This window comes from Myotis yumanensis, unplaced genomic scaffold (genome assembly GCF_028538775.1).
Source record: "Myotis yumanensis isolate MYYU_CA2020_CCGP unplaced genomic scaffold, mMyoYum1.0.hap1 SCAF_13, whole genome shotgun sequence".
NCBI classification, from domain to species: domain Eukaryota; kingdom Metazoa; phylum Chordata; class Mammalia; order Chiroptera; family Vespertilionidae; genus Myotis; species Myotis yumanensis.
The window spans coordinates 13,926,027-13,948,640 of record NW_027223764.1 but is presented as its reverse complement, the minus strand read 5'-3'; the positions used below and the strand labels follow the sequence as shown (position 1 = coordinate 13,948,640).

Sequence of the window (22,614 nt, the reverse complement as noted above, 5' to 3'; positions counted from 1 at the left end):
GCCTTCAAATAGACCAGCAGCTGTTTTTGACAGAACTTCAGGGTTTTAATGGCATCCAGAGGCCCCCTCCTGTCTCTTGGACAAACCCAGGAAACCATAGAAAGATGTTCAGCAATAGAGGTGATAAAGTAAGATTACAGCTAAATTATACCAAGTTTGGAAAAATCCTATCTAGTTATTCCACAGATGGTGCCAAGGGATAGACCCCTATTGGCCAACTTATATTTAGACATCCGGTCTAGAAGTAGAGGCCAAGTTGGGAGCCATGACTCTGCGGTGAGCCACATAATTTGCTAACTGCAAGAAGTAAACACAGCCCTCGCTGGATTGTTCAGTGGATAGAGCATTGGAAGTGAAGGGTCCTGGGTTCAATTCCAGTCAAGGGCACATGCCTGAGTTGTGGGCTCAATCCCCAGTAGGGTGTGTGCAGGAGGCAGCTGATCAATGATTCCCTCTTAGAGTCATTGATATCTCTATCTCTCTCCCTCTCCCTTCCTCTCTGAAATCAATAAAAATATATTTAACACATTACACGCCCTGTCAGTCACCGGTGACTGACACTATACTTTCCTTCCGGAAGACAACATAGGCTGGGCGCTTAACATGTTAAAAATAAAAAATAAAAGAAGTAAACATAGATTATTAAGCAATTTTAGATAAAAGTGACATTAAACTAAAATCAAAAACAATCTCTAAAAAGAAGTATTGAGTGAAAGAAAAAATACAAACTATAATTACAGACTAATTAGAAAGTAATGAAAGTATACACTATCAAAACAAGGAGTCTATTACAACTCCACCAAACAGATAAAATAAATGTGTTGAACTCAAATGTTTTAATAATTCAATAGTTAAAATTAAAGTAAAAAAGGCAAAAATCAAATTTAAGAAGCTACAAGTAACCACAATCCTTACAAAATCAGGAGAAAGAAATTAATACAAATAAAGGCAGAAAATTATGACTTAAGAGAGAAGAAAAAGATTAAAATTACTTAATAAATCCAGATGCTGCTTCCTAGGGAAGCAAATTTAGTATATTAATAGTAAGCATTTACGTGAATCTAGTGAATATAATACAGAAAAATAAATAAATAAGTTTGAGAAGGAAAATATAAGCATATTGTGTTTAAATAATATATAAATTTCTCTATTTAACTTGATGTTAGTATATTTTTAAAATCTAGATGAAATATATACATTTCTAAGAAAACAGATATTATCAAAATATAATAAAGAACTCGAAAAAATTACCAGAATTATGGGGAAAGATTATTAAAAATTAAACTATTAGTCCTTCATCCCTACCACTCCTTTTATCCCCAAAAGGCTCTAGTGTAAGGCTATTTGGGCAGTAATTTAAATACTACCACAGGTAAATGTGCACATGTGTGTGTGCATGTATTTTTGTGTGCATCACAAAAGTGAATTATAGTGAATTATAGTAAATGTTGGCCAACTCTACTATTAACCATGGAAACACTGAAGCTTAACTTTAGGAAGCTTTAGGATGCTTTAAAACAATCTCACAATTTATTGCCATTCTCTCCTACAATCTATTGAGAACTCTGTACTATTTCTGATGTTATAACTAAGTCGGTTTCTATCCTCTTATAACCCCAATCTCATTTATCTCATACCAACACCTTTCTCCCGTTTGGGGAAGTATTTAGGTTCAACAGTTATCCTATATAATAAAAGGCTAATATGCAAATTGCCCCCTCGACCAGGAGTTCAACTGGGAGTTTGACCGGGAGTTCTAAGTTTGACCAGGGGGTGGGGCCGGCCCAACAACCACCTGTGGCCCCTCCCCCAGGCCAGCCCCCCCACCCCCGATCTGGGATGGGGCCAGCTGGCCAAACTCCCACGTCCCCTCCCCCCAGCAGGCCGGGAACTGCCCGATCAGCTATTGGGGTGGGCCAGCTGGACCCCACCCATGCGTGAATTCATGCAGTGGGCCTCTAGTTAAGTTGTAATAACAGGTGAGACTGGTTTAAATCCATACTTGTTCTGCAAGCATCTCTAGTCATTAGAGTGTGGAATGTTCAGTTGTAACACCCTGGGGAAGGAGCTGAGTGTGCAATTAAGGCTTGTGCCAAATGATCAATTTGCCATAATATAAAAGAATCAGCCTCCAGACAAAAAGGTCATACGGACCCAGAAATGCTATTTCACCATGCCTCCTTTCCAAGCCAGCAGATGGACACAGACTGAAAAAGAAAGATGATACCCACTTCTGCCAAGTGTGTATGAAAGCAGGCGCTTGAATAACTCTGCCAGTAGGAGTATATTCAGTGCAACTAGTGAGAGAACAATTCACTACAGTTTGTGTGAACTTTTGCAAGATTCCTCATTAGAAATTACTAGATCAGAGGACTATATTCCAGTATGACATACAACAGTAAAACATCTGAAAGGACCTAATGTCCAATACTGGGGGCACTGAAAACATTAAATAAATATTGTCACATATCAAACCAGTGATGTACATTGCCATTTACTGACATGGAATTATGATTAGTACACACTGATATTAGAAAAAAGTAACGTATATAGATCAAATGTATGATGATTATACTAGCTATCTATTTGTGTCTACGCATACAGAAATAAAGCAACACACACACACACACACACACACACACATTATCTTAGAGTGCTGGGATCATGGTGTACAATACATCTGCAGGTATTGCTTTGATGTGGTGGCTGGTTTGGAGGAAGAATGAGGTTTCCAGAGCTCGGCACAGTGGGCAGGAATCCATGTTATACAGCACAGCAGGAAAATGACTTTCAAGTTCTCTAGCAATGTTCAGTCCTTCTTGGCATTTTTTTCTCCCCAATCCATGCCATTCCTTTTTATTGAAGCAAAACCACTTGTCTACATGCATTACTGGAACACTCTGCTCTCTGTGGCCCCTATTTCTGAACTTAGATGTATTCGGCCCTGCTTCGCATGTGCAGCAATTCTTTTCTATGGCAGAAGCGGAGGGCAGTGATTGAAAACTGGGCTCTGGAGATCAGGAGGCTAATCTTCTACTAGGGTAACATTTGGGATAATCTACGTCACAATTCTGCGCCTCTGGTTTTTTTATACATAAAATGTGGCTAGGACAATGCTGACTCGTGGGGCTTCATGAAAAGACACAGGCAAGGTGTTCACCGGGTGCCTGGCACAGAGGAAACGCTCTGAAAGTGCTCCCCGGAGGCAGAAGGTCACACACAAGTCCTCATCCCATCTCTCTCCCCCATCGGCCGCTGCAAGAAGTGTACAGTGTGTGGATTTATTATTACCAGTGATAGTCATTGAAACAAGTGTCTCCCGTGAAAGACACATGAAGCTCTAGGAAGTTGTTTTGATTCTGCACAGGTTTTCTCCACTCGATCTAGCCAGTGATCATTATCTATTGAGCATCTATGCCCATACTATGATGGTAATAACCCAGTTTTGGTCATTTGTGTGCCACCTCCCCGGGTTCCACCTGGTTCCTGGACCACCCCACGTGCTGTTATTCATGTCACTTGATCTAAGGTAATAACCATGACTTCATAGGGCTGATGTGCTGTTAATCATCACTTAATGTGCACAAAATAAGTGGTAAAACCTAACATTGTAAATATGTCCATTCGTGTTTCAACTATGAAAATTACCTGCATTTAAAGCAGAATCAGAAGACTTGAATTATTGTCCCAGAGTATTGGTTAATACACTCTTTTTTCTTTTTTAATTACAGTTGACATTTGGTATGATTTTATATTGGTTTCAGGTGTACAGTATAGACAATGATATAATTTACAAAGTTATTTATAATTATATAATTTCAGGTTAGACAATTATATAATTCACAAAGTGTTTGTCTGATAATTCCAGTACCCACCTGGCACTCTACATAGTTCTTACAATATTATTGACTATATTCCCTATACTGTACTTTACATCCCTATGACTACTTTGTCACTACCAATTTGTACTTCTTAATCCCTTTACATTTTCACCAAGCCTCCAAAACTCCCTTCTGTCTTTGGACAATACATTCTTGAGGTTTGCCCTTGGGTAAGGCATTTAAACTCTAGACCCCATTTACCTCATTTGGTCCAGTTCACAGGTCTCTTGTAAAAGCCCAGGGAGAAAATATGCATGAAAGTGTCTTGTAAACTGTAAAACACTGCACAAGTGGATGGTGTTAATTTTCAGTAAATGTCCAAGAACTATCTGCTGCTGCTGCTGATATGTATAGATTTAGCCTCCACAGCCAAGAAGCTGGCTTTTCAAAGAGAAAAGAGCTTCCTTCAGCCCTCAGCTCCCCGGTGGATGAGTCACTCAGGACTCCAGCAGGGCGTGCACCCCCAGCCAGGGGCACACTGGGGTTCCCTACTGCAGCAGCACAGATTGTCAACACCTCCCACAGAGTCCAGGAAAGTGAACGAAACCTGCAAATGCCCTTTTATTATTTCTCTTGATATTTTTTTCCCAGTCACACAGCCTCAGTTCTATTTTCTCTGCAGAGTATCTTTGTGCCATCAGCCTCAGGAAGACAGGATCCTGAACTCAGTATTGAGCGGTGAGGTCCCCAGGGACAGGAGACCTGACCCCACTCATCACTGTCAGAACCTGCGGCCACAGCACAACCCCTGGTGTGTCTCTGCCAATCCCAGGACTCCTGCGGCTGTTCACGTTTCTCTAGGCCAGTGGTTCTCAATTCTGGTTGCACATGACAGTCACATGGGGGAATGTTTATAAATACTGACCTGGACCCCATCCCGAAGCAATTTAATTAGGATCTCTTGGTAGGAGTGGGGGCTCAGGCATCGGTTTATATTAAAAGCTTCTCCAGTACGAATGCTGCTTGGGAATCACTGCTCTAGGTTAACTGTGGCCAGATGGTAAGGCTGCACCTACTGAGCATGGAGAGAAGTAGGAGTAAAATCTAATTAATAAGCTTCAGTTGGCTAAATCCCATAAGGCAGAATAACCAAGTCAGAAATGAAACGAAACAAGAAAAACATGATAGCAACAACTCCTGACAGTCTGCCCACACCACCTTTTCTCACGAGATGATCTTTTCATTACTTGCACAGGAAGATTTTGCTAAATTGTAGATATCTGGTCTTCACCCCCAAATCTATAGGAACCAGTCTCTGGGGGCCAGAAAATCTGCAATGTACGGGCTCCCCAGAGCATCTAAATCCACAGAACTTTAGGGCCACTGCTCTGGATGCAAGTCCATTGAGTAGAGACTGCACAATCCTGTTGACAGTGGAATCCTGGTTGTTCGAGAAGGACTGAACTATTGGAGCTTTAGAATATAAGCACCCAGACGCTTCCATAGGTGGCCAGGTGTAGGACTGGCATTGCTAATTTTTTTAAAGCTTCCTAAAAACCTGCAATTGAGGACGAAGAGGGGCCGCATACAAAACCTAACAAGCTCAGGGGAGGCCTGCATGGCAGGCCTTACAAACTCAGAGACATAAAATAACCACATTGAAATGAAAACTTCCTAACTAAAGGTGAGCCATGGATGGCAGGCAGTCCTGGGTGGGTATCTTCTTTGAGAAAGGTCAACCTTTACCATAACTGAGCCTGTCTATTGCCTTTTTGCATCTACAATTATATACCTTTGGAATGTCAGAGTAACCGCTTTACTCCAGACCCCTCAGGGCACAATCACAGAACAGAGAACCCCTCACTGTACCTTGTTCCCCGCATACCATCTCTACGTGCTGAAATGTTCATTGTTAGCTATTCTACACCCGCCAATGTAACAGAAGTGTCTATTTGTATTTCTTTTTATCCATCTTCACAGATGTCCCCTCTTTCCTTTGTCCTGCTCCCTAATCTACCACCGATGGATTTTATGTAACACCCTTGCGTCTTCCCTTTGAATCTGACGTATAAAATAAGTGGTAAAGCTGCCATTTTCTAGAGCATCTTCTCAATCTGTTGAGATTTTGCTTCCCAATAGTTGTCATCAGTTTGGATCAAATAAACTGATAGAAATTCTTACAGGTTTGGACATTTCTTATGTCTATACAATAGACAGACGAATGGTGAGTCTCTATTACAATGGCTGTGCCATTGGGCCTTACAAAGAAAAAGGAATGCAGGGACCACATTGCTACAGTATCTTCTCTTTGACCAAACAAGAGACCTCCTCTTGGATGTCCCAAATACACCTCAAAATCTACTTCTCTGAAACTGAATGTATGATCTTCTCCCCCAAAATGGCTCCTGCTCCAGAGTGTCTGCTCCTCTACGTCATTCTCTTCAGACTGAGAAATAGAAGGTCTCCTTTCCATAAACTTGCCTTTTGCACAGAAGGGAACACACATTTAGAAAGTGTTTAAAGCAGTGGGCACTAGATTGCTCATTGTTCAGTGCTGGAACCCAAGGCTCCGAGGCATTAATAAACAAACTGATGAACACTGTGGATGGATTTAGAGCAGTGGTTCTCAACCTTCCTAATGCGGCGACCCGTTAATACAGTTCCTCATGTTGTGGTGACCCCCAATTTCATTGTTAAAAATTGAACATAATTAAAGCATAGTGATTAATCATAAAAACAATATGTAATTATATATGTGTTTTCCGATGGTCTTAGGTGACCCCTGAGAAAGGGTTGTTCGGTTCCCAAAGGGATCGCGACCCACAGGTTGAGAACCGCTGATTTAGAGGAAAGAGAAATGCTGCTGGAACTGAAATATACTGATTCTTCAGCTAAAAGTCTTATAAGTAAAGACCCAGGAAGGGACTTCATGGATTTTCATGTAAAGGTGATGGTGTTTACATCTCCAAAGCCCAGGTCCACAGCCTTCTTAGTAATGCTGGCCATTGGGGATTCAGAGAATGACCACAGGAGGAAATGCAACTTAATTCTGTTAAGGAGAGAGGAGCTCACCCTGCTGGGTGCTGTGGGTGGTGAGGCAGCTATTATGGCCTGAACAAATGGAAACCCAAGCCAATCACCGCTTCAACTGCTTTTCAGTGGGGCTTTGAGGCATACGAATAGATGGAGAGCTGGTTCCATCCTAGTCCATGACTTAACAAAAAATATAAGTTTTTCTGTAAGTGTTAAAGGCAGGGCAGGATGAAGCCCCCAGACCAGGCCATCTATTTCCACTCTGTGCGGGGTTACTGAAACTGAGCACTTGGGGGACAGAACCCTAAGAAGTGCCCTGTGTCCAGACCACATTCTTTTAGGTGACAAAGGGAAAAACAAGAGTCACCTGCCACTGATGGAGAAAAGGCCATCAGATCTCATCCCTGCTTTGCTCTTAAGTTCCCTCAAACCAAGGCAACCAACAGGTGCACCCAGTCAGAGGGAAGACCACAGTGAACCCCCATCTCCCCCAACTCTGATTGGCTTCAAATCACTGTCTTCAGTCATCTCAATAAGCACTTAGAAAATAACTCAAAGCCTATTAAAACACCTTTGATGGAGCTCGCTCCCTCAAGCAAACCATAAACTCCCAGAATTTACATTTGCTGGGGGAAAGGAGGAAGGTGCTGGGTTTTAAAATCAAAGTTACTAACTTGCTATTAATACTGTTTCCCCCCTTCCTTCCGTTGGAACAGTGATAGCTAAAAATTCCAGAAACTGTAACAACCTGCTACATTTGAAGGTTCATGTCATTATATGAACTCTCCTGGACTTTTGTGGGGTGACTTGTAAGTGTTTCTAACAAAAAGCCACAGGACACCTTCCCCGAAGAGCCTAGGGCTGTGTGATCAACATTTATACTCACAGTGCAGAGCTTTGAGATAATACTGTATGTCACTCTCTTCACAGTCAAAATTCTGGGGGATAGACCAAGTAGGTCAGTGAGATAGGTGGGGGCCAATGGCAGCCACACCATCATCAATAAGTAGAGTAAACGTGGACAAGACCCGTATCCTCTCCAGACCTCAGTTTCATCGACAACTGTAAGCAGCGTGGGTTGAGGCCTCCTGGTACTTACCACAGGCTGTGTTCTAACACTGACTGTACAGAAATAGGAGGCAGAGTAAACCCACCCCATATATACCTCAGCTCAGGCTCTTTGCCTGGTCTGCATTGTGAATGGGGAGACATTGAAAAAAAGGGGGGGGCATGGGTTGATCTAGACAACTTTGAGGATCCCTTTCTAAAATACAATCTTATCATCCTATTAGCTCCTTAGCCAGCAGAGCATTAATCAGCTACTTCTAGGCTTATGTGACTGGCTAATGTGAGACCCAATTCTCTCTGCAAGTTACATGGGACGGAAGTGTGCCTCTCTTTGGACTGACCCAATGCCTGACCCTTCACTTTCCTTCTCCCCTCAACTCATGCTCATCACCGATCTTGGATTTCAACTCTCTTTGGCTCTTTGCTTAGTTTCAGATTAGTGGTGCTGTGCGCTGGCAGGGGTGGGCTACACCATTTCCAATCCTGCAGATGAACGGAGATGGAACTATGAGGAGATGGGACTATGACAGGGGCAAGGAGCCAGTCTCTGCAGAGGAAAGTGTCAGCTTTTAATTAAGCAGGAGCCCAGTGGCTGCTTATCTGCAGCCCAGACCTGCATTTGGAAACTCCTTCTGGATAACTCAAACACAGCCCAAATCCTCCTTTCTAAGACTGAACTTGTAATCTCCTCCCAAATGGGTCCCCTGCCAGTTTCCTCTCTCAGGGAATGGTTCCGTTATCTATCCTATTAGGCACTCCAGGTACCTGCCCTTCACCCTTGACACCCCCATCTCCTTTATCTGGTTGATCCCCAAGTCTTATCTTTTACCCCTTGAGCATGCAAACCAATGCATTTCACCCCAATATAAACCTTGCAGTCTTTCTCCTGATTTTCTGCAGTACTTTCCTATATGATTTGGCAGCATTTCATCTTGGACCTTTAGAAATGCATGTTTGTCCATTTCTCTCCCTCCCCACGGGACTCCACTCCCATCCGTTCTCCCTTCCCTCCTCCTCTCCCCACCATTTCACACCCTTCCCCATTCCAGTCCTCTAGGAGATCCTAGTTCTCCTTGTCATGACTCTTCCCTTCACAGGCCAATATCTCTGCTGGAAGCCCCGCACTCTCCCTCCCCACCCCACCCCACTTCCCAGGTCAGCTTCTACATACCTCTTCTTCATTCCTTTCTCAAAAAAATCCTTCCTGCCCCTCTTGTCTAGCTTGAATCTCTAATCACACATTTTAAAATATATTTTTATCGATTTAAGAGAAGAAGGGAGAGGGAGAGAGAGAAAGAAACATCAATGATGAAAGAGAATCACTGGTCAGCTGCCTCCTGCACACCCCACACTGGGGCTTGAACCCGCAACCTGGGCATGTGACCTGACTGAGAATTGAACCGTGATCTCCTGGTTCATAGGTTGATGCTCACGTCCAGCCAGGCTCTAATCATACATTTTTATAAGTAAAAATATCCAGACAGCTCAGTATTTAACTGTGAACACCTTTTTATTTTTAATTTTAGTGGAGTCTGCCCTGAACTTCCTGTGAACAAAAATCATTTTTTATTTTGCTCTCCCATATGTTCCCAGGGTCTGGTGCTAACGCACTCCAACATATGTACTAAGGGAATGAAGCAGACAGTTGCCAGCAGCAATAGGTTTTACTTTTCCCCATCTCACCATCAGTCACCCAGGTCCAAGTCCTTGCTTTTAACCTTATGATTTTCCCTGCTAGAGATTTCATTTCTTCCACGCAAAGTTGCCTGTACCCATCCCTTTACTGAGAAGCGTCTACTTTTCCAAAATGTTCGCTTTTTTCCCCATCACTACATACAGTGTCCCCAGAGAAAGGGCCCCATTTCTTTGGTGAACACTGACATTTCTTTCTCTCAGGTTCTGCTTTAACCCAGGAAGCCAGCTGTGCTTATTTCTCTCTCTGAACTGTAGCCTGTGCATTCCCATGTCACCCCCCAAGTCCCTATTTCTTCTTGATATTCCCTGTGAGCCTTATCTCTGTTTCTTTCTCCTTTCTCTGCATTCTTACTAGGTTTATTGGCTTGACTACCCCCTAGCTATATACACTTCCCACCCACCCAATTATGCAAGCCACACACTTTCCCCTGCCTCCGAGCCTGGCGCCATATGGCTCCCTCTGCTTGCCTTGGTCTCCCTTCACTTCCCACTTGGCCAACTTTTCTCAGCTTACAGGTCTCCCCTGACCAGCCAACCCAAAGACAGCCTTCCTGTTCTCCCCTCTCAGGGCAGCACTGGCTTTCCCTTCCAAATAGGACCTAGATCATCATGCTGTGGATTTTGTGTTTTCCTTTTTAGCACGTGTCCTCCTCAGTAAATGCTAAGCCTCTGTGGACAGGTAGCACCACAGCTACCAACAGTACAAAAACCTTGCAGCGTCCCTGGCACATAGTAAGTGCTCAGGAAATACTGCTGGATGTGAAATTATTTCAACTAATGAATGGGTGTTTTGGAGTGGTCTCTGAGCTATAGCTCTAAATCTCTCGAGGGCAGAGGTCATATTTCTTGTTGTTTTGTGTTCTCCATGGTGCTATACCTGCAGTTAGGTGAGGCCAGAGTTTGTCAATTCTGACACTATTTACTTCCGGGTACACTAATTTGTCGTGTGGAGCTGCCCTGGGCACTGGTGATGTTCAGCAGCCTCCCTGGCCTCCACCCACTACATGCCAGCAGCACCCCACTCTCAGTCAAAATAATCAAAAAATGTCTTCAGACATTGCCAAATACCTCCGGTGGGCAAACCCACCCTCAGTTCCCCACTAACAACACTGCCTTAAGTGCTGAATCCAATCAGTGTTGATCAATGAATTGCAAACTGACTCGGCAATCTCTGGGTCCTAGAGACCCTCAAACTCTCCCAGGGGTTGTTCCACTGCAGTCAAGGAAGAGAACAAATATTTTAAAATACCTGACAGCTCCTGTGAGTGGTGCTCACTTCAAGTGTTAGAAACAGAAGCCAAATTGGCTGGGAGCCTGTGCTAACTTCTTCCTCAGCAATTGTTTTCTCAATAGCTGCAGCTCATTTGGAACATCTTTGGAACACTAGATGAATTCATATCTTGCTTACTATTCCCTGAACTCACCAATTAAGTTCTCATCGCTGTGACTTTTTTTTTTTTTTTTTTTTTTTACCTTCCTGCCCGCTCCATCCTCCTGTGGGGGGAGAATCTGCACCTGTTTTATCGCAGGGCCTTCTGCCAGACACAACAGCACCTGAGCAAGGTGGCTTCCTAATAACACACATTTGGTTGGACTCTTCCATTGACTGTGCTCTCACCCACACATTGTCTCACCAACAATGGGGGTGGGGAGGAGAGAGAGAGGGAGAGAGAGAGAGAGAGATTTGGCCAAGAGTAAAAAAAAAAAAAAGTGATTATCTCCTTACCAGAAGTTTCTACATCTGGACTCAGATGCAGATGGAAAAAAAACCTGTCTGCAAAAAAGTTTTCTACTCAATTTTAATGGTAAATAAAAATTATATTGTGATAACTATGTATGATATCAGATGGGTACTAGACTTACCAGGTGATCACTTCCTAATGAAGTATGGTAGCAATCACCTCAGGTAGAAACTGTAATTTAACTTTAACCCTACTGTTTGGCTTCTGTACTTATTTGCTTTGTTTAACAATAGAAAAGTTACTTTGATTTTCTGAATTATATAAATCATCCCATTCGATTGACTGTCTTATTGATTATAATGTGAATACCCCATTGGTTGTGGTCATACTGGTTTTAGAAAGCACATTCCTCTGTACCTGGGAACCAGGACAGCACAATTATCCCAAGGCCCGAGGGTTCCAGATAATGTGTCTCTGTCAACTCAGTGGTCCGAAGACCCAAAGCTATAATTAATCGTTGTAGATAACTAATCGGCTCAATCTCGCTTCTGTAACTGCTTTGTGCAAACCAGGGTCCTCATTCCAAACCCTGGGATGTAATTGATACCTTTGTGATCTTTGCCTATATAAATCTGGTGGTGGGCCTGAGGAGGGCACTGCGATTTTTAGAGTGCATGGCTCCCTCGTAGTCCCAGATTGCAATAAATGTGACTCTTTAATTCGACTTCTTGAGGCGTCCTTCTGTGATTCGCGGGGTACATTACAACATTAAGGTATATAAATATCTAATCACTATGTTGTATACCTGAAACTGATTGAAAAATTAGTGTTAGAAAAAAAAGAACAGGAGCTTTCATAATGACTGCCTTGGACACTGTATAACCTAGAATGAATGTTAATGTTCTCTGTAATGCCGACCTCTTAAACACCTCTTTGTGCAGAGGGCATGGTCTGATAGCAATGTCCTCTTCACTCAGGGTAGTTAAATATTTGATAAATCTTACACATTGCAGGTCTCCTGCTTTTAAATCTTATATACTTCCCACCCTGGCCCTACCAGCTCTTACAAGGAGCAAACCTAATTGGGATTCCCCATCTCTTGTGCTAAGAATAGAGGTCATTTTCTCTCTCTCTCACTCCTGAATGTAGTCTGCCCTGGGGAAGAGTATGTGCTGGGACCTCTAACCAGGAGCCCGTGAGGATCCCGGGGAAATACACTGCTTCCTAATCAGATACCTCAGTTCAAGTGCTTGGCTGGCTTCTGATAAGCGAGTGTGTGAGCCACAGTGCCATGAAGCATGAAGTGAATAAACAGTAAATTCCCAGAGCCACTTCGTTCAGGGGATGTGTAATAGTGTTGCACAGTGAATGGCATGAAGCTGCACAAAAGCAGGGGATGATTCTATCTCTTGCTTCCAGCAAATAAAATAAAATAATAAAATAAGTCTACCGAGTAGAAGCAGCAGAATGTGAGTGGAATGCTCATATCTGTCCTGGTTTGCTCAGGACAACCCCAGAGCATTCCTGTTATCTCAACATGATTATTCTCAGTGCCCCCTCTCCAAGGAGTCCCAATTTGAAAGCTAAATCATATAGTCGTTCTAAACAGGGCTCCAGTTTCACCGTGGATGTGATTGGTTTCGTGTATTAAGTTTCGTGTATAATCCCATTTACGATGGTCATAGGTTTCCTCCCATAGACTGTTCATGGTTTCAGATAGGTTTGAGGGAGTGAGTGACAAATCCTCCACCTTCTTCAGAGCTATAATATTAAATCCCCCCAAAATGAGTTTTACACTCACATCACTGGTACCCCATCAGCACAGTTGGCCAGAACACAGGGACCAGGGCAAAGAGAAGCAGGCGCAGAGCAGGAGCTGCAGGGAAGAGCCCCCATCCCCGCAAGGGATGCAGGACCCACATCCACATTCCCACCTGTATCTGTAACCAGGTGCCTAACAAACCTGACTAGTGACTTCAAACACGTTTGTTTCTATCTTCCCTTAAATATTAGCATTTCGGAGGAATCTTGCCCTACTCCTAGATCAAATCTGTGGGAGGTCCCTGGGCTTTTTGTTTATTTTATTTATTTATTGTTTTTAGGGAGAGAGGGAGAGAGGGAGAGAGAGAGAGAAAGAGAGAGAGATTAACCAGTTGCCTGCAGTATGTGCCCCGACGGGGGATTGAACCCATAAACTTTTGGTCTAAGGCAGCGGTCAAGACCCCTTCCCCAGATGATAGTCACCTGGCAGCCCAACTCCAACCCTTTTCACGTTTGGCCTCCTGCTGAAAAAGACCTGAGAGGACCTCAGTGACATTCTTTTCTGCTTAGTCCTCACCAAACACTCTGGCTTCTCCAGCCCCAATGCACCAAAGCACAGCACCCTCTCTGACCTGCAGTGGTCAACTCCTGCCTCTCCCTCTAGATTTTCTAGGCAGAGGTCAGACCCCACTCTACAAAACACTGTGTCTCCGTCTCAGATGCCAGAGTTTGGGGGGTACAGGCAAAACTGTCCTGAAGCCCATTCCTTCCCCACAGGAACAGGAAAGAGTCCAGCACTCTGACAACTCATTCTCAAGAAACCCTCCTTCACCCAGCTCCTCACATGCAATCCTACTGAATGCCTCCACCTCCCAGGTCCTTACCAGGCACAACCGACGTGACCAATCTCCTGAAATAAGGAAGATAAGATTGAGTGTAACTTTGTCTTTGATCTCTTTGTCAGGATGCCAACCTACAAAATTCTCTCATCCTCCTGACCTCTTTGTATATCCTCTATCCAACTCTTCTGTTTGATTGAAGGCTGTCAGCATCCTGACAGGTTACAGAAATCATCTACCTTGCAAATCAGTACACTGGAGGCCTGGGCTGAGGAGGAAGGGGAGCCTCCATCTCACACTTGACCTGAGAATCATAACATCTGTAGCACCGGTACCTCAGTAGAAACTACACAGACTCAGGAGAAACGGTAAGAAACTATAAACCCTCTGTGAGTATTAACATAAAAGATCTGGTGCCAGGAAGACCAAACCAGGTAAGCAGGCTGGCATCCCTCCCCTGCCCATTACAAATGCAGTCTGAACAATGCTTATTTCTTTCCCCTGTTGGTTAGGTTTCCAGGAAAACTATAGTCTCTCAAGGGTCTTACCTCATACAATCCAAGCACCTTACTCCCTCAAGGGAAATCTAAGAAATTGCCTTCTTGTGTGTTGTATTGTCTACAGAGTTGAGAAATCCCCTCTGATCTGCTGAACTTTGGAAGTCCTAGAAGTTAAAACCACCATGAAATACATAAAAAGGTCAAGAATCTGAAAATGCCACTTGTAAATGGACAGTCTTACTGAATAGACAGGTCTCCTCAGGTGGTGAGCAGGAGAGCTTAAGAAAGAATGAAAGGGATAAGTTATTTTGGGCTCTTTAATTTTGAGCCAAGGACAAATTTTGATTTCCTTGGAGCATTTTCCACATGTCACATGCTCAACATACAGCCACCACTAAGCACGAATGAAGAACCTCAACAGAGTAAGAGATTATAGGGTTGCCTTGCGAGGGACATGGTGGGCGGTGAGACTACCTAAACTTCAGCTCAACAGGAAGACTTTAGCAGGCTAGGTTATCTGGACAAGTCCTCTGCTTCCCTTTGAGGGACTAATAAGGGTAAACAAACAATACATACAGGTAAAACTGCTGATCAGAAAGTCAAAGCACAGAGATCATAAAACATAGAATTGTTCAAAGACTTTTTTGTGTGTGTTTTTTTTTAGAGGCTTTATTTCTTAGAGCAGTTTTGGATTCATAGCAAAACTAAGTGGAAATTATAGAGAGTTCCCATATTCCCCTGGTCTCCAAGCACACACAGTCTTCCCCACTACCAACATTTGCACCTGTGTAAACTTGTTATAATGGATGTGCCTTTGCTGGCCCATCAACCATCACTCAAAGTCCATACATTAGGGCTCATTCTTGGGGTTGTACATCCTGTAGGTTTTGACAAATATACATATAATGTCATTTATCCAGTATTAGAGTATCTTACAGTACAGTTTCACTGCCCTAAATACCACTCCTCTCCTCCCCGGTATTTTGTTTTGTTCTACCTATTCGTTATTCCCTCACCCCAAACCCTGGCAGCCATTGATTCCTTTTTAATCTTCACATTTTACCTTTTCCCAAATGTCATATAGTTGGAATCATGTAGCCTTTTCAGATTGGCTTTTTTCATTTAGTAATATGTATTAGAGGTTCTTCCCTGTCTTTTCATGGCTTGCAACCTCATATCAGTGCTAAATAATATTTCATTATCTGGATGTACCACAGTTTATGTACCTATTCACCCACTAAAGGACACCTTGGTTAAATACACACTTTTTCAATTATAAATGAAGACACTGCAAACATCATATGCAGGTTTTTCTGTATGGACATGTTTTCAAGTTATTTGAGTAAACACCAAGGAGGAAGACTGCTGGGTCATAAGGTAAGATCATGTTTAGTTTTGTAAGAATCTGCCAAACTGTCTTCCAATGGTTGTACCATTTTGCATTCCCAACAGCAATAAACGATAGTTCCAATTACTCCATATTCTCCCTAGCATTCTGTTTTGCCAGTGTTTTGGATTTTAGAAATTCTAAAAAGTGTATAGTAGAAGACTATTGTTTTAATTTGCATTTTCCTTATATAATGTTGAACATCATTTCATATTTTTATTTTCCACCTGCATTATCTTCTTTGGTGAGGTATTTGTTCATACCTTTTGCTTGCGTTTTTTGTTTTGTTTTGTTTTGTTTGTTTGTTTTTAAGTGAGTTATTTCCTTACTGTTGGATTTTAAGTGTGCTTTTTATTTTGGATCACAATCCTCTATTAAATATGTCTTTTGCAAATATTTTCTCTCAGTGCTTTGTCTTCTCTTTTGAAAGGGCTCTTCAAATGATCATTTACTTTTTCATTTTAAACACCTTGTTCTAGTGAGAAATGTATGATGACAGGGGTGTATGATAAATTGCTCAATGATTGAAAGAAACATTTTAGTCAAATGGATATGATAAAACTACCCATTCTGGTTAAAAAAAAAAAAAAACCACACAAATCAACAATAAAAACTCCAATATTTGTTAAAATTATAAAAATTATACAAATTTCACTATATTACAGCTACATAAATATAGGCATATATTCAGAAGCTATTTTGAAATGTATGCAAAAGGCAAACAAAAGAAAAATAAAGGGAAGTGTAAGAACAAGAGGATTAGGTGGCATGGAAGGATTTTGTTGAAAGAGTTGCCCCCATCATCCTCTCTATCTCTGCAGATGTTCATGACCCTGCTGACATCACTGAGCGGAATATGAGTAGGAACTCCTGCTCAATTAAGGTAACATGATTGTAATGTGAATTGTTTTCTCTACAAGAACAGTCACCAAAATGCATTCCTTGTGTAATTTTTGTAAGTATCCAGGGCTTTATAAGTCTTTATTCTGCTTTCAACAAACATCAGATATTCTGATCTATGCAAAGTAATTATTTTGCTCATTCAGGACATACCTTTATACTACAGAAATGCCTGCATACTTTCTAAAACATAGCTACTTCAAATATTACTAACATTATACTTTAACTCTTTTTTTAAAAAATATATATATCTTATTGATTTTTTACAGAGAGGAAGGGGGAGGGATAGAGAGTTAGAAACATCGATGAGAGAGAAACATGGATCAGCTGCCTTCTGCACATCTCCCACTGGGGATGTGCCTGCAACCAAGGTACATGCCCTTGACGGGAATCGAACTTGGGACCCTTCAGTCCGCAGGCCAACGCTCTATCCACTGAGCCAAACTGGTTAGGGCTATACTTTAACTCTTTGAACCTATATTATATATTATACAGCAAAAGGGTGGGGCAAAAGTAGATGTACAGTTGTAAGTACACAGAGTTTATTTTGATATTATTATTTATTATTATTTTCCATATGAACAACTGTTACCCTACTTTTGCCCCACCCCGAATGCACTAAAATATATCCATTTGTAATCACTGAGTCCTCACAAGTTAAAAATATCAAGACTGGCAGTAGTGCTCATTGGAAGCAGGCAAAGCCTCAAGATTCTGGATACTTACTTGTCTTCTATAGGTTTTCTGTTGAGTAGCACAAAGGTCTCTGCCCCTATCCAGTCTTCCTCTGCAGCAAGGAGCTTCAGATTCCCCCAGGGATCCTTGCAGCCAGCCAGCTCATGCTGCCCCCTCTGCATGATTAGCTTTCCACAAGGCAGACTGTGCACACTCTGCCTTGAACTCCTGGGTGGGTCCACCACCACACTCAACTGGCTGTCCCTACAGCAGCAACTTCACACCCAAATCACACTGGCTCCCTGCTTAGCATGAAATTGACTTGAAATACAGATGCTAATTGACAGCCCCTCTGGATAGCCATAAACTCCCATTGAGACCCCAGGGTAACAGCCTGAGTTTCTCCAATCCCGAACAGCAATTCCCCCCTCACACAGTTGCCTCTATTTGACAATTGCTTGAAAGAAGTAAGAATGTTTCAGGCTAGACAACCAGTTTTCCCTTTAATGTCTAGATAACCCGAAAATTGTTCATGCAGCTTTTCACAAATAATTGCTGTGAGTCTATTTCTGTGTTTTTATGGTAAAAATTCTTCCTTCCCAGCAAAACAACACAATAGAAAACCACTGTCCTGTATCTGAGGGGGTAACACTAGAGTCCAAGGGACAGTAGGTTCCAGGGAGAGGAGAAGGCAATGTTTTTGTTAAGCTTTTCTTGATGAAAAGGAGTTACAAGTGTAGCAGGGTCTCTACCATAGCTGGGTTCCTGGAAATCTGGGCACAAACCAAACGTTTTATATGAACACACTATCAGGGTTCTGCCATTAAATAGATTCTAAAATAAAACACTTTGAAAGTGAAAGGTGACTTTTTAAAAAAAGATAACTTCCTTGTTGGCAAATCTGGAGGCTCATATTGGATACTGCCCATCTTTGGATAACACAGGAGGAGATCAGGAGACAGCAAATTCATTTATACCCAGCTAAAACATACAGTTATAAGTAAACTAAGAGTGAAGTCCATCAAGGCATTCATTGTAGCAATGAGAAAGTAAAATCATGTAAATTTTAATCAGGGTATTTAATATTTTTAAGATAAAAAATACTAAAGTAAGATCAGTTCAATAAGCGATTAAGAATAGCTAGTTTTGCCAATGGACACAGACACTGGGGCGGTGGGGGCTTGCCCAGGGTGGGAATGGCTGGGGGTGGGGGAGACATCAATTGGGAAAAAGGAGACACGTGTAAAACTTTAGACAATAAAAAAAGAATTATATTATCAAAAACAGAAAACTCATACAAAAAAAAAAAAAGAATAGCTATTTTCAAAATAATATGTGTCCCCTGAACTGAAAGCTCCAAAGTCAAAGAGAGCACACTTTTTAATACTGGCTTCCTCCTTATCAGCCTTTTAATATAATAGTCACTTTACCTTTCTGAGCCTCAAGTGTTTCATCTGAAAAGTGGGGATTAAAAAAGGTAATTACTGGAATGGCTACTGTGACAATTAAATGAGATGGTCTGTGTGACATGCTGAACAAATGATAAAGTTTTAATGAGTATCACTCTCTATTATTATTATTATTATTATTATTAGATTGAACCATTTTGTAGTTCAAAAATGGTCAAAAATTATAATCTCGTATGATTAAAATTAATATAACAAAACAGTAGGAAAGAAAACAGGATACACAAATAGACTGTCAAATCTAACAGTTAACCCTGAAGAAAGAGAATCAGTAAATCATTCTAGTAGTAGTAAGATATTAGATCAACCATAACCATTCTTCCAAAAATGTCTATGTAGAAAGGTGGTCCAATCTCCTGGGCGGAGGCAAAAAAGAGGCAGGAAAAAGAAGGCTGCCCCAAACACACAGAGGCTAGTTCACAGTTTTCTCCTACCCACCCCTCATGTCTACCTTCTTACTTTTTTTCTTTAGCAAAGAAACTTTCTATATCTGTCACATCTTTTTCTCCAGTGAGAATGATTGTATATACATGTAATTTTATAGAAAAAGAAAAGAGTATTTTTTTTTACTTGCATTTACATGCAACTAAAGAATGCTACTAAAGTATGTATGCTGATGACTAGACACATTAAAACATCCACAGGAAAGGTGCAGACCCTCACAGCTGAGAAATCAGGGCTCTTCATGTTCCAGGATGGCTTACCTTACACCAGGGACTTGAAAGGGGATTATATGGAAGACCAGAAAAGAATGAATTTTTCCAGAACAAAAGATTTCTAAAATCTCAACTGTTCATCCTTCTTCCATCTGCTTTTCACTATACATTATACATCTAAAATAAAAAGTAATGAAATAAATGATGCACAGTCATTAAAATTCCCGAACTAATAATTTTGAGGATGGTGTCAAATGAGTGATTGCTTAGAGAAAAGGGATGGGAAGGCCCCCTTTTGCTTAAGCAAATGAATTAATTAAAGGGTTAAGACCTATTGGCTAGAAAAATGCCAGGAAAGGTCACTCCTAGCAGAGTCATTCTGCTGCGAGTCCACAGTCTTCGGCTTACCCTGCAAAGCAAGAGGCAGGGCTGCCGTATATCTGAATACAAATTGTTTGCAGAACCCTCCGCTGGCCTTGCCTCATTTTGCCACTGGGAATATGCAGAAGCTGGCATGTGTAGGTTTCTGCATTAAGTGTGCATTAGTGCATCTCATTATAAATGACTGTCCTTGTATTAAAGAAAACAGCAGCTCACAGGCATGACACCCACGCAGGAGAGCACTGTCTACATTGCACGTGCTTGAATCAGCTACATCTTGTTTTATGCTTTTCGCTTTTTAATCCTCACCCAAGGATATGTTTGTTTTTTCTTTTTTTACTTTTTTTTTCTTTTGAGAGCGTCAGAAACATAAATGTGAGAAACATCGATCAGTTGCCTCCTGTATGTGCACTGACCTGGAATCTAACCCACAACCTTTATGATGTACTGGACGACACTCCTACCAACCAACTCACCCGGCCAGGGCTGTTTTGTTTTTTCTTAATAGAATCTGGGAAGACATAGTGGCACTTAGGAGTCAGGTGTGTGTGTGTGTGTGTGTGTGTGTGTGTGTGTGTGTGTGTTAAAGTTAAATTTATTGGGGTGACACTGGTTAATAAAATTATATAGGTTTCAGTATACAATTCTATGATACATGATGTGTATATTGCACCCAAGTTCTAGTCTCCTTCTGTTGCATCTATTTGACCCTCTTTACCCTTTACTACTCCACACCCTCCTTCCCTCTGGTAGCCACCAGGCTGTTCTGTGTCTATGAGTTTTGTGTATCTTGTTTGTTCATTTGTTGCTCTCAGTTTTTATCCCACATATGAGTGGAATCATGTGGTTCTTGACTTGTGGGTGTTATTTGTTTAAATCACACTGTTAGGTAAGGTTCCTAAGTGAAATTGCTGTCAAAAGTCTAGGAAGCCTCCAACGACCTCCTCCACAAACCACACCTGCTCGAAGGCTGTAGTAACCAACAGCATTCTGTAGGAAATCTGCCTTCCCAAGACAGGGTAACCTGAGTCGATTTCAAAGGAGCTTCGCCATCAGCCATCAGAATTTCCTAGAGCTGAACTGTGGTGACCACCTATGAGGCATATGAATGCAGATACTGTGACCTTAGGATCTCCACAAATTATAGGTGGAAATCCTTGTCCTGCCCTTCCTCTCCTGGCAGACCTTGAGGGTTCAATAACATTTGGGAGGAGGTTTGACTTAGAGCAGGGGTCCTCAAACTTTTTAAACAGGGGGCCAGTTCACTGTCCCTCAGGCCGTTGGAGAGCCGGACTATAGTTTAAAAAAAAAACTATGAACAAATTCCTATGCACACTGCACATATCTTATTTTGAAGTAAAAAAACAAAACAGGAACAAATACAATATTTGTATTTGCATGTGGCCCGCGGGCCGTAGTTTGAGGACCCCTGACTTAGATCCTACCTAGAGAATCCCAGAAATATTCTTTTGGATCTGTATTCATTTGGTCACTCAGTCATTCATTTAATTAATTTTAATGAGCCTACCTAATGTACCAGGCGCTTCAGTGGGTGAGGGACATACAAAGAAACCTTGTCCTACCATCAAAGGGTTGACAGCGGAGGCAAGACAGGAAAATAATGAAATACATTAAACATGATGGAGTTAAAAGCAGCTGCAAGAGCAGGGTCCCAGAGCTCATCGGGGAGAGCATGGAAGGGGGCAGGGGAAAGACTCGGGAATAAGAGCAGAGAACTCTGTCTTCTCCTGCTGGACTCCAGTGTCCAGTTCTTTCTCTGAAAGTTGGCAATTTCCCCAAATGCGCAAATACAGATGTTTGCTTGTTTCTGACTCCTGAACCGGAGACCCACCAGCTCAGAGGCATCATCACAGGATAGCCTCCTGCAGTTTGCATGGCTCACGCTTTATGAATAATGGAGATGTTCGAGAATGATTTTGGTTTAAGATCAGGGATAATTCCTTCTTGTGGGGCTGTGTATGCCAGCACTGTGCCCTGGTAAATTGTCTGCAGACAGCACAGTCTATCACAATGAGCACACCACTGTTCATTGTATCCTGCCTGCCAGGCTGTTTATTAACTACTATCCATTATTTTAAAAACACTTCTGGAATCAAAGGGAAGAACAAAAAGAGAAACAAAGGGGTAGTGGGAGATAAATGCACCACAAATCCGGGGGCATTTGCCAGTGAGATAGGAAAAATGTCTGGGGCGGGGTGGGCGGTGGGGGCATCAGATTCTTCCAGAGCAGCAGGAATATCACAGACATGCATGGTCCCAGAAGGCTTGGGGACACTGACAATTGTGCTCTGGGGGTGTCCTTATGGGGAATGATGCATCAAGATCAGCTGTCTACCCGATGATCCCTCATTCTGGAGCAGTGACATGATGTGAATTTTCACCACCTCCATGCTCAACACATACTATGGTATTCATATGCTCTACAAGTATATTATTATTTTGGAGAATTGTATGACATTTTTTAAATACCTGGAGGCACCCCAAAACAGAGTAGAAATCACTGCCTTGAGTGAAAATAACTTCACATTTGGCTGCTGATAGCTCCCTGGATACCATTCATTTGGCATCTAATCATCCTTCCTTGAAGCATCTCACAGGCTCCTGTCACCTGTGTTATTACTGGGACCTTGAGTTGTTATTTCACAGTGTCACTGGGTCACTGGGTGACAAATCAAAGGTACATGTTGTCGCCTTAGAGCAGTGGTTCTCAACCTTCCTAATGCCGCAAC

General features: G+C 42.0%; 1 protein-coding gene and 1 non-coding gene across 7 annotated transcripts in view; one reads left to right on the top strand and one right to left on the bottom strand.

Annotated features, from left to right (window-relative positions):
• The window catches only part of SORCS1 (sortilin related VPS10 domain containing receptor 1), a 455,367-nt gene that overhangs the window by 251,167 nt on the left and 181,586 nt on the right, over nt 1–22,614 (bottom strand). The gene's annotated exons all lie outside the window — the stretch shown is intronic.
• LOC139022226 (small nucleolar RNA SNORA51) lies at nt 7,937–8,068 on the top strand. The gene has a single exon (XR_011473615.1). It is a non-coding gene; the product is annotated as a small nucleolar RNA SNORA51 (small nucleolar RNA).